Genomic DNA, 10,105 nt, shown 5'->3' on the forward strand with positions numbered 1-10,105 from the left:
TGGAGTGGAGAGGGTAAAGTGGACAATTTATACTCACAGCTCATAGTTAATTGCTTGTTTCTCTTAGTTATGCAAGATGTATACACGGAAACTCAACAACTTCACACAGTGCAATTCTACATGGTAGACCAGTAATTCTCAAGGGAGAAGAAGGGTACAATTAAAACTTCTGGGGCTGGAGGTGTGGCTCAAGTGGTGGAATGCCTGCCCAGCAAGTGTGAAGCCTTGAGTTCAAACCCCAGTCCCTCAAAACACAAAAACAAAAACTGTGTACCTTTTTCAAACACAGGATTTTGTGGACACCTTGATACATTCCCACTTCCCTTCCCTGCAGCCCCCTTGAAAATTACTGTCAAAGTGAGTTGCAATTACTGATAGGAGTATGTCACATCTCTCAGGTATATCTGGGTAAATAAAGATTGCGTACAACTGTAGATATCCTCTGGAGGTAGACACTGTGGTATTCAGGAAAGCCCAACAGAAACCAGGCATGATTATGCAAAGTTGGCTGCCCTGTTTTTCCTGGTTCCTCCCTGTGAGACTGTTCTCTTACTTTTGCTAATTTCTAGAAGGCAAGGGCTATGTGTTATTTATCTTTCTATTGTCACAGCCTTACACAATGCCTGGTATGGAGCAACAGTCCCAAAAAAGTACCATAAAATGAGTGAGAAATGAACAAAAGGCAGTAATTTCTTAAACCCTTCATTATTCAAAACTTTATGTTTTCTACAAAAATATTTGAATTGGGCCTTTTACACATTAAGCGTTTGGCTTGTTTGGTAATTATTATTCTGTTACTTCACACTTGGAAAACCTACTATTACAAATAAAACTAATTTGAAGTCACTAAGCAAATGTTGATTTTTCATATACTTTTCTTTCCTACAACAAATAATACTCTTTTGGGCATATTTTTCCCCATGGGTTTTAAAATTTTATCTTGATGAACTAAACAACAATAATTTGACAGTGGAGACATTTAAATCATGCACACCAGTGGAATTCCCAGAGCTACGCAGTCAGGCCACTGTGATTGAAGCAATGGATTGAATCTCTGCTGCCAGATGGCAGTTGAAATATAATGGGTTTACAGCCATCAGCCACAGCTAGAAGTTTGCATGCAAAGGGTAAGCCTTTCTGTGATGGAAAATGGAAAGCTGAGTGGTTACTTAAAATTCTTTCATTGTTCTTAGTGGCTTATAAAGGGTAAGGGAAAATTTTATCCATGCAAATTCTGTTTAGAATGCTATTGGTCACGGAGGTTTATAAGCATACTTCTTGTATCCTAGTACTAGTGTTAATTTCTGTACTGCTGGGTTGGATTTTTAAACACTTGCATCTGAAATCAGAACCATAATTATATTTCTCAGTCTATGTTTACGTGATATTGCTATTGCTCTGATAGCTCTTAAAAAATGTAACAACCAATGAGAAAGGGCTTTCCATGTCTCCAGAGATTTAGACATGGGATTTCTAAATTTTCTCTAATGACTGGTTTCATTTTTCTTGTTATGCTCTATGTTACAATTGGTTTGGGGCAAAAGTCCTTTGAATTTCCTATTCTGTCACAATAGACTTGAAATAATATAATACTTGGTAGGATGAAGCTGTTCTCCATGTTTCTGTAAGTTCTGTTAGAGAATGCATCTGGATCTATTCATCCATGTTCAATGCTTTTAAATGCCAAATGAGAGCTTCAGAAGAGCCCCTTGAGGAAGAAAAGGCATTTGTCATGCTCTGCTAATATCAACTGAGGAAAAATATATCTGGTGACACATTTATCCTGATAAACATGATGATAGGGAAATTTTTATTTAAGCATTGGCTGCATGTATACCGGCTGTCAGGTTGCATAAAATAGACCGTAACAGAAGACAGTTACAGGGAGGAGGTTATGTAATGAGATCAAGCCAATGAAAGTCTGTCATCCAGCTGTAATTCTACTAACAGTGTGAAGAATCCAGTTATCCACTCAAGTTATAAATACAATGTATATGTATATATATTTGGTCACTGTTCATGAGAACTTACATTATTGAAGGGAACATTATTCCCTTCAACTGTTCAATGAACCACTGGAAAGATGAATAAAATGTATAGAATGGGAGGAAAAGGAGAAAGACCTCGGGCTGTGAAATTTATTGGCTGGAGAACCCAAGATTTTTATGCAGGTAAATTTGCTAAATAGAAAAGCACCATAGAGTCTTGGACCATTCAAAAATAAATATACCTTTCTAGGTTTATGATAGTCACAAAACCCTATGTTATTGTAACTCTTATTCTCAAAAATATAAGACACTAGTCTTTAGAACAGCCTGAAAAATTATTCAAATGAGCATAATATCAAAGCTAGTGAAGCAGGGATTACTTAAGTGAAAGTTAGTAGGCTTTCAATCACTTTAGTTTCACAATTTGACACTATTAAGGCTAATATATAGATGCTTGCCAGCATAGCTATCATTAAGAATTTATCAGTATTTCCATTATAATTCCCAGTTTTCAGGGGTTAATAATTTGGTCATAAAAATTTACCACAGGCTGAAATCAAGTCTTGAAAGGAAATCTTTTTCCTCAATCCCAATAAAAGAGTATATTCATGGTCCTGAGACTAAGATGATCAGAAACTTAAAATCAGTTTGAATCCAAAGGCCTGAGAACCAGGAATACTGCTATCCAAGCACAGGAGAAGATGGATTTATTCTCTTAGCTCAAGCAGAGAGAATAAATTTTCCCTTCCACTGCCTTTTTGTTCTATTCAGGCGCACCACACTGATAAGTATGATTTTTTTCTCAATCTACCTATTCAAATGCTAACCTCTCCCAGAAACACGTTCATGGACACACCCAGAAATGAGGTTTTACCAACTATCTGGGCCTCCTCCATCCTAGGCAAGTTGGCATATACAATTACCCATCAGTGTGCGTATAAAGTTCTACTTCTAAAAATTTAGCATCAATCTTCATGCTGTCATATGTGGCAATATACATGGAAATAGCGTTTGATTTTTGCATGCATTTTCTTATACTTCTCCTTCCCCTCCTCCTTCCCGTATCCTTCTCTTCTCTCTCTTTTGCTTCTTTTTTTGTGTTGTGGTCCTGTGTGGAAGTTGAGTCTTCTAACATGATCAATATTTGTACTTTTCTCAATGGAGAAATAGTGAAAAGAGCTCTATTTACATTAATGTTATAGCTGTATGTCTGTCATCTACAGAAAATAAATTCTAAGCTTCTTTTTCTTCTGGATATCTATAATCTTTTTAGTGCTGAAACATTATATACAGAAACATTATAGAGTTAACTCAATATATTGGGAAAACTATAAACTTTGTGACTGAAGTGAGGAAATTGATCTATCAGCCTACAAACTTTTTGACTAACCAGCAAAATATATACTGACTTTCCCACACTTATCAAATGTATAGTAACTATTAAGGGATGCAATATCAATATAGTATATCTAGTAAAGAATTTTAAATTGTTTATATAAAATTTTAAGTTTTATTATCTTATGGGTATAGCAATAATTTCTTTTAGGACCTATCTCTCTGGGCACATTCTGATAGCTAAAGGCTAATATACTTTTGGAGCAAGCTATTTTTTCTGCAGTTTTGCAGTACTGAAAGTTCCTCTTCTCTTTTTATTAGGGGATAATTGACCAAACTACACACTTCATCACAGACCACTGAACTATTCAAAATAATGTGGAGATACTTTTCATGCAAACTTAAAGATGTTGAGTAAAAGAGAAAGAAAAAGCATGGAGTTTTAACTGTGAGAAATCAGAGAAGAATAATTCCAAACATTTTGTATGATTTTAGCAAATTAGTAGGATAATTAAAAACTGCTGACACATTGATTTCTAGAAATATAAACATTCTCATTCCACTTCAAACTTTCTATTGCTGTGCATGAAAATTTGACCTCTGTGTTCTTATTACCTTTTACTACTAGTGCCACATTCTGACTTAGACTTCTGCCTAGCTGATGCCTCATGTTGGTCTCCTAGACACTCCTAACTAACCTGGCAAGTCTCCTTCAAGTTGCAGATATTGAGGAATCTGGTATGTCTTGCTGCCCCCAACTGGTGACCAAAGACTGTTATGCTTGGGACTCCAATAAAATCAAGATTTTTGTTGTAAATTAATGCCAACATTTAATAAATACTTCTTATGAGAGAGTTTCATAAGGTTGTTTTAAGCTAAGTAAATATTATTTAGTTATTTTGGTTACTTTTTAAATTAGTAGGTTTTAAAAATGTTTATTTTGCTTTGTTTTCCTTCATAGATTTATAAAGAGAGGCTTTAGTTCTTCTCATAATCTTTTTCTAAAATGGGCACTACGGTATTGAAAGTCTAAGTCAAATTTTTCTACCAGAATTTTGCAAAGATTTTCTTTCTTTCTACACATAAAGAGTTGACTTCTTATGGTTTTGAACACAGAGTTTTCTCTAAATTGAGAACATATATTGGATTTGCATATTGCTTTCTTGAAATGGTTTTTTTTTTTTTAAAAGGTAATGGTATATAAGTCTTCTTGGGCTTCTATAGCAAAATATCATAAGACTAAGCAACAGAACTTTATTTTCTCACAGTTATGAAGCCATGTCCCAAAAAATGGCTCAGTGGAGTTGGTTTCTGATGAGGCCCTTCTTTTTGGTTTGCAGATTGTCCACTACCTCACATGGTAGAGAGGGAGACGCTGGTGTCTCTTCCAAGACTTATTATATTATAGGTCTTGAACATCACCTTTGTGACATCATTGGAGTTTTATCTCCTCTTCACTGGAGGGACTTTATCTCCAAATATAGTCAAATTGAGGTTAGAGTTTCAACTTGAATTTTGAGGGAACACAGCATTCCATCTATAACAAATCATGATATGTAGATTTCAATAATCTAACAGGTTTTCCATTTATCACTTAATTTATTTTTTAAAAAAAATCACATACTGTGGGCTAGGAATGAATGGATTTGGGATTGATATTAAAATTATAAGGTATGATCCACACCATGGTAAACTGACAGTACAGCTGAGAAAATGAATCTAAAGTCAAGACTAAAGTGAGAGAGAGAGAAAAAAAACTAAATTATTATCCTGTCTTTCATTACAAAAGGATTTAGAAATGTGGATTGAAATGACCAGAGAAAAATTCTAGAAAGAGATTATATTTAGTATTTAGCCTTCTACTGAAGAACAACTCAGATTTTATTAACTTCAGTGGGCAAAAGAAAGAATATTTTACTGCCAAGAAGGCGAGAAAGGCACTAACTTGAGCATGAATATAAAATATGCATTACAATTTAAGGAGCCTAGCCTGACAGAGAGGACATTTAAAGACTCTGTACGATCAAGTATTATTGTTTAATATTCCCTGAGTATCCGTAGAGTGCTAGCTCAGACTATATACATGGTCTTTGTCCTTTGTAAGTTTGCAGTCAAAGACCATAAATGCTCGAGTCTGACAGCTTGGTGCTTTCAGGATTTGCTTAAATCTCCTGGTATTTTCCCACCAGGCTACTGCTACTGACTAAAGTAGTGGATTATGTGTCTTTGGCTGAAACATGACACAAAGAGTCATTGATCTTGTGCTGAAAAAAACAAAACAAAACAAAGAAAAACTCTTCATCCCTTTGTTTCTTTCTTTGGTTGACTGTCTAGTGGGCACAGAATAATTTCAGAGCATCCAGTGGTATCCCTTGCCATACCAGAGGGTGAAGGGTTAGAAACACCAATTAGCTTGAAACCCTTGATACCTAATACTTTCTGTGGCTTTTTTGTAAATTTTTCTCAACAGTTCATTTATTTAATCTTCAAACCCTGGGGAACACAGCCTGGAAACACTGTTTCATAGTGCTAGGTTATAAATGGTAAAGACACACATAGCTCTTACCTCAGCAATGCTGGTGGGCACAGCCCATCCCACCACGGACACTGGCAAGTTTCTGATTATACCATCTCTGGTCACATCAATTCTATAATCTGAAGATTAGTAATGAAAAATGTTACCACAATAAAAATAATTCTGTAATTTGAACTGGATTCTTATACCACTATCAGACAAAAGATTGCTGCTTTTTATTTATTTTTTCTTTTTGAAAAAGCCACTGTGATGTATGTAAATTATAACTTCCTTTGCAGAGGCCGATCTGAAGGAAAAATTGTGTGGTTGTTGAAATTCATCTTTATCTTTTATTCCAAGATCAATTTTCTTCCTCCTGGATCCTGTTCTGGGCCCAGTTAACTTCACTGCACTTCCCTTGTGCTCTCCCATTCTTGTTCTCCCCATTAATCAAAGGAAAAAAGTATTTGTTACCAGTCCTCTAAACCTGTTATGAATCTAAGTCACGTTGTTATTTCTCTTCTGGGGATTCATATTTTTGGACTTACCTGTAATTCTAAAATAAACCTGTTTATGTTCTCCAAAAGAAGCTTTAGACACAAGTGTAGCAAATGGAAGTGTTTTTGAAGTCAGAGGAACTTCCCATTGCTGTTGAACTCACACTCAAGACAGGCAACTTTTTTGAGAAGATTGGTATCCAAATTGTAAAAGTATCTCAAAGTTAGGGATTTATGAACAATGCAAGGTCAGAATTATAACTAAGGGTCATATTACTAGAGTATTCAGGAGATTGAGGAAATAAAACTAATAATTTATTGGGGGCCTTTTGTATGCCAGGTAATGTGTCAAGTATCCTCATGTTTCTTTAGCTCATTTCAAAGTTGCCAGCAAGTCTATTAACTTTTTACTCCATTTTACCATTTAACTAGAGGCTAAGTTCCACAAAGACCCTACAGCCATCAAATGATGGAGCCCAGTGTCTCTGGCTTCAAAGTCTATTATCTTGGTGTCATGGAGAGAAAAGTCAACACACATGACAATTGAACATATGATTTCATTTGTTGTATTAAAATTTTGCTTCAAACACCTTGAATTAAACTCCTATAATCATGAGGTGGTACAAAACTTTGTACCATATTACCTTGTTGGATCTTAGTATGCAGAACAAAGATAAATTGTCTTTACAGAAACATTTTAATTCATTTCTGTGGTCCAAAGCTATCAATATAAGAGATTAGTAAGGTTATAGTGCAGAAAGTTACAGGATTAACCAAGAACTGCTCCATACTTAGCCTGCTTATGTTACTCTCCAGCTAATATCTGAATATGAATATTTCTGGTATAATTGCGAGCAGGTTAGCCAAAGTCAAACCACACAGTCACATGGGTCGTATTGTTATGCATCTTATGCCAAAAATACTGGGGAACTGCTACAAATCAAATATTTAAAGTTGTGGATGTCTCTTTAGATCCAGAACACAAGTTTAGCTTATTAAGGGTTAAAGAGGCTATTTTTGTACTTCCTCTGAGTTAGAATATCCTGCAATTTCACTTGGGAATGTGTTCTAATACTTCACTGAATGAATGTGCTCTTTGTCATTTTGTTGAGAAATAAAGAGAAAATTAGGTGGTAAATAGAAACTATTACTTCACATCAATTTACGTGGTACAAACTGACTTAGTAGTTTATTTGCCAGGCTTGTTTTCTTGGAAAACATACAGACCATATTGGAATTTTTACAGTAAAAATGCTTACGCACTATAGTGCAGGAAACCAAAACAGACTGTTCAGATTAACAAGTTCAACAACTTATTTTTTTTAACCAAAGCCATCTATGTGAACCAACACTAGTTTGAAACCCTCATTTTTGTGCTAAAATGATGATTTTGTACATTATTTTCAAAACAAGATTAAAATATAAAGAGTGTATCTAACTTATTTAAGAAGTTACACTAAATCAATATGATTAACTTGTTAAAATGTGTTTTCTCTTAGCATGTACTTTAGAGTACACTGTTAGTTAACTTTTTATCAGATAGAAATATTAACCTACAAAAGTAATAAGAATTGTGTTGTTAACTTTAAATTAATTTTTCTGATATGAAGATTATAGTCTTCCTGTTTTGCCTGTTTCCCCTGTTTTTCTCCTCTTAGTTCATCCCTTCTGCTTGTAATTTTCAGGATCAGAGATTGGATAGGAAAATTAAAGAACATAGAAATTGACTTAGGGCTTACTTATCCTGTTCTTGTATATGATACCAGTAGGGAAGCAGCTTAAAACAGATACTTATAACATGGTACTTGAGTTTTCTAAAGGTTCTGTTTTCATGTGCTTAAGATGTTGTAACAAACTACCACAAAGTGGGTGACTTACAAACAACAGCAATTTATTCCTCATACTTCTTGAGGCTGAGAAGTCCAAGATCAAGGTTTCAGCAGAGTCAGGGTCTGCTTTCTCATTCAGAGATGGCTATCCTTGAGTGTGGAAGGGGTGAAGGATCCCTCTGGGTTTTCTTTTATAGCTAATCCAATTCACTCCCAAAGGCCCCACCTAATTATGTATTGTGGGAGGGTTAATATTTCACCATATGAGTTTTGGGGAAAGACAAACATTCAGCCCCAAACAGGTTAATTTATATTTACTATTTATAGTTTCAATTTGTAGATCCATACCACTACAAAAGTTGATTCTTTTAAAAATTTTGTGACAAAAAAAATCCCTACCATCTTTAAAGAGCAACTTCCATCTGATTTGGAAGTGAGCAGGAACTTTAAAGAGAATCTTGAGAACGCTGTGGAAAGCAACATTTATAACAGCTTGAAACTGAAAGGAAAGCTAACGGGAGGTGAGGGCAGAAGCTCATTCAATAATTTCCAGGATAGCATGAATGCACACTGTGTGCATTCTTTCCACTACATTTCTCATTATTTTACAGGCCTTCGTGGGGAGAAAGCAATGTACTCTTCATGGAAAAAACAACAACAAAACTTCAGAGAAGACAGGGTAAGAAAGATGTATTTCAAGAACTAATTGATATGCTCATAAGGCAAGTTAATAAATAACTTGTGTATGGATACAGAAAGGATTTTTAACCATCCTTACACCTTGCAAAACAAAACAAAACAAAATAAAAACCTGGGATACATAGACTGAAAAAATAAGAATTTTCCCAGTACTTTTCAAAACTGTTTCATGAAGCTGGATGTGGTGATTCATACCTATAATCCCAGCAGTCAGGAAGCTGAAACAGGAAGATCATGAGTTTGAGGCCAGCCTGGGCTATACAGACACTGTTTCAAGAAAAAAAAAAAAAAAGATCAGAAAGCATAATAGTAACAACAGCAACAAAAACCTGTTTTATGTGAGTTGTTTTTTACTTAACACAGTAGAGCAAAGTCAAGATTAATTAGTGTGAAGTTCCTTTAAAAGTTAGGTGTGAATCCACAGTCCTGCCTGAGGATATGGATTGCAGTCTCACAGCCTCAAGTTGGCCATGAAGTTGAATATATATCTTTTAGGAATAGAAAAGCCATACTGTCTGCACTGTGGACATTCTGGTGTTTCCCTTCTTTTGACACAGGTCTTCAGGTGTTGGCAAGACTCTCAGGTTTCAGGACCCTGGGATGCCATATTAGTCAGCATTACAGAAACAAATAAATGTGTGTGTGGTGGGGGGGCATGAGGGGGAAAGAGAGAGAGGGGGAGAGAGAGAGGGGGAGAGAGAGAGAAAGAGAGAGAGACGGAAAGAGAGAGAGAGAGAGGGAAAGAGAGAGAGAAAGGGAAAGAGAGAGAGAGAGGGAAAGAGAGAGAGAGGGAAAGACAGAGAAAGAGAGACAGAGAGAGAGAGAGAGAGAGGGAAAGAAGAGAGAGAGAGAGAGAGAGAGAGAGAGGGAGTACGAAGAATCTGTTCATGTGCTCATGTGCTGGTGGTCGTTTTGGGCTCCCTTCCAGCACTCAGATGTAGATGAGAAGCCTGGCCTTCCAGTAACTCTAGAAGACAGAATATCCTCAGCTCTGCTCTTAGACTTGTTCTTCATTAATACTGTTGTGTATTGGCGGGGGAAGAAGGGGAGCATTCTTAGCTTTTTTCAAGATGCTAGAATCTCTACGGAAGAAGTGAAAGTATTTTATATTCTGAAAAAAAGTTGGATGAAAGGAGCATATTGCCATGACCACCATGGTCCTTAGAGGACAAAACTAGGCCCAAACCGGACAGGGTGGAAACTGACTTTTTCAAAAGCTGACTGTAAACTCTGGTGCTGTGC

Source organism: Castor canadensis, chromosome 6 (genome assembly GCF_047511655.1).
Source record: "Castor canadensis chromosome 6, mCasCan1.hap1v2, whole genome shotgun sequence".
Classification (NCBI taxonomy): Eukaryota; Metazoa; Chordata; class Mammalia; order Rodentia; family Castoridae; genus Castor; species Castor canadensis.